Genomic DNA, 3237 nt, shown 5'->3' with positions numbered 1-3237 from the left:
GGCTCAAACCCATGTCCCCTGCATTGGCAGGCGGATTCTTAACCACTGCGCCACCAGCAAAGTCCCTAGACATTTTTTAAATGCTGGGAAACTATACACCAAAATTTAAAGTGTGCTGGCAGCTTTACTGGTAATTTTTGTTTCCTTCTTTTTATTTACCTACATTTTCTAAATATTCTCTGGGGATCATGCATTATTTTTGTAATAAGAAATAATAAATGGAACTTTTAAGGAATAAATGTATCATTCAAACTAACCTAATTTTGAAAAAATTTACAGAAGTATCTATGCAAACAAATAGTTTCATAAAAGAAAATAGTTCCAACCTGTTCAGTGATGTCTACAGTGAACTGGAGATGTGTTCTTCTCTATTATTTGGTCCCAAGGATAGGTCTGGACAGGAAAAAGCAGAGTTGACCAGAGCTCGAAACTGAGGTTCCGTCGACCTAATCCAGAACAAATTAAATCAAATTGTGTTTCAAAATGCATCAAAGAACACTTTTTAAAAAAATTTTTATTTTATATTGGAGTATAGTTGATTTACAATGTTGTGTTAGTTTCAGGTATACAGCACAGTGATTCAGTTATACATATATCAATACATATATCTATTCTTTTTCAAATTATTTTCCCATTTAGGTTATTACAGAATATTTAGTAGAGTTTCCTGTGCTATACAATAGGTCCTTGTTGGTTATCTATTTTAAATATAATAGTGTGTATATGTGAATACCAAACACCCAATTTATCCTTCCCCCCTCATCAAAGGACACTTTAGAAGCCAGATTACCCTGGATCACTTGCTCAATATGTCTATGTGTGCTTCTTTTTGAGATTTGGCCATATCGTTAAACAAAAGAAGTGTGCTGTTTTGGAGACTCAAAAAAGAGCAAAGGACACTAAAGAGCCTTCCCTGAGCTGCTTCTCTGGGCAGAGCTGGCATGCTCCATGCAAAGCAGAAAGGAAGAGGAAGCTGCAACTCTTCATCACTTGCTCCTTTCCAGGGAAAGGCACATGGGGATGTGAGATGGTCTCTAAGGGACCCCAGGGAAGCAACGGTTCTACACAACAGCCCAGAGCAGGCTGTGGCCTCCTGAACCTTCCATCCCACAGTTGGTAAATAGTGGGTGTTAGTGTTTATTTGAGACCTTACAGGTCTTATCTCTCCCCTCACCAGGGATTCTGAACCCTCTTGAAGTTTTTGTTCATTTTTCACTTTGAACAAACACTCTGACGATCCATGGGAGTGTGCTAACACATTCCCATGGATTGTCTGGTTCACCTATCACAAAAAGCCTATGAACTTTCAGCTATGCAATGAATGAGGTCTGAGGATCTAATGTAAAACATGGTGACCGTACACAGACATAGAGAACAGACTTGTGGTTGCCAAGGGGGAGAGGGTGTGGGGAAGGGATGGAGTGGGAGTTTGGGGTTAGCAGATGTAAACTATTATATATAGAATGGATACACAACAAGGTCCTACTGTACAGCACAGGGAACTATATTCAACATCCTATGATAAGCCATAACGGAGAAGAATATAAAAAAGAATTTATATACACGTATAACTGAATCACTTTGCTGTACAGCAGAAATTACCACAACACTATAAATCAACTATACTTCAATTTGAAAAAAAAAACCATGGTGATCATTGTTGATAACACTGTATTTTATAATTGAAATTTGCTAAGAGAGTAGAATCTAGAAAACTTAGAACTTAAATGTTCTCACTGAAAAAAAAAAAAAAGATAAATATGTGAAGTGATGGATGAGTTAATTAGCTAGATGAGGGAATCCTTTCCCAATGTGTACGTGTATCAAATCACCATGACGTACAATTAAATATCTTACAATTTTACTTGCCAATTATACTTCAATAAAGCTGAAATAAAAATAATTTAAAAACATTTTAAGCCTTCGAGGCAAACATGATTATTCTTTTAATCTTACAGAGTTGAGAACAGCAGAAGAGTATAGACGGTAAGAGATTGGACTCTGGTTTGAATCCTGGATCCACCAGGCTTCTGAGCTATGGAACCTTCAGCAAGTTACTCAAGCCTTCTGTGCCTCATCCTTCATTTCCTCATCTGTAAAATGGAGACAATAATAACAGCACCTATGTAGTTGGTTGTTTTTTTTTTTGAGCAAGAGATAGCACATTCATTGTTGTACCAATCATAGCCTTATGTATATCACGACTAAGCAGACAAAAATCATTAAGCCTGCAAGCCAAAGGTGGTCGTATATATAGTAACGCCGAGACTTGAAATGTTTCATCTTGATTTTTATGGTTTCACTTCTGAAATTTAAAAGTGACCTTGCCGAATAAAATCTCAATGTTTCTTCAATCTAGAAACCTGCCCAGGATTTTTGATCCTGGACTAGTTCCACTTAACCTGAGCTAAACAGAACAGTTTGTTTATTTTGATGTTAAACATGGGGATATGTTACAAGACCTGGGGTTAGGGGCAAAATCTTCAACAGGTATAAAGGTTGATGCAGAAAAATACCTCTAAGCATATAAGGAAGGACGTTTCTTTTCCTGTCTCCTGAGTTCTTTGCAGGATGCGCTGGAACTCAGCAGGTGTAGACCTGCCCTCTAGTGGATCTGGGTGCGCGACGATTTAGGTTCAACGTCTGCTGTGTCTGGCTTGACAAGGATTATTAAACTCAATCGTCCATCAAAAGTGACCTGTTGGGGGTCTGGGTTAGGTGCTGAGCAAGTGAAAAGTTCAATTGGCAAACGAGACCCTGCGGCTGAAGGTAATGCCTGTTCCTCCGCTTCCATCTGCGGACGCGAGGCTTTTAATTGTTCCAGCCTCTCGGGCTGCACCCTTGGAACGGATGCGAAGTCCTCCCCTGAGCTCTCGGAGCTGGTCTTGGCTCTCTGCACGCCGGCGCTGAGGCAAACCCCCATCGGGCTGGAACTTTGGGAAGTGGCCCCGCAGGGACCCGCCCCGCGGTCAGCGCAGAGCAGCCGTGACGGGCCTGCAAGTGAGGCCGCGGAGCCTCCGCGTCGCCTGCCCAGATTTTGACGGCCGCCCAGCGGGAGCGGTTTCCCGCCGCATCGTCCGGGGCGCTCAGACATGTCGCGGGCCCAGAACATGGCTGCGCCTGCCCGCTCGGTCCCGCCCCGCAGCTGCCTCCTAAGGACGCGCGGCCGGCGCCGGAGCTGGCGGCTCTCCCACGCTTGCGCCCGGCGGGTGCGTAGAAACGCGGGTCACGTCTCCG

The 3237-nt window shown here is 42.7% G+C and overlaps 1 long non-coding RNA gene across 1 annotated transcript; it reads right to left on the bottom strand.

Annotated features, from left to right (window-relative positions):
* Positions 1–242: 242 nt before the first annotated feature.
* On the bottom strand, positions 243–3201 carry LOC112399456 (uncharacterized). Its single transcript, XR_003003226.1, has 3 exons — positions 2517–3201; positions 1957–2093; positions 243–446 (listed from the first exon to the last, which is right to left on the bottom strand). It is a non-coding gene; the product is annotated as an uncharacterized LOC112399456 (long non-coding RNA).
* Between the last annotated feature and the right edge of the window lie 36 nt (positions 3202–3237).

The sequence above is a fragment of the Neophocaena asiaeorientalis genome, unplaced genomic scaffold, assembly GCF_003031525.2.
Source record: "Neophocaena asiaeorientalis asiaeorientalis breed wild unplaced genomic scaffold, Neophocaena_asiaeorientalis_V1.1 scaffold91, whole genome shotgun sequence".
In the NCBI taxonomy this organism is placed as follows: Eukaryota; Metazoa; Chordata; class Mammalia; order Artiodactyla; family Phocoenidae; genus Neophocaena; species Neophocaena asiaeorientalis.
The sequence above is the reverse complement of the archived record's forward strand: the minus strand, read 5'-3'. Positions and strand labels throughout refer to the sequence as shown.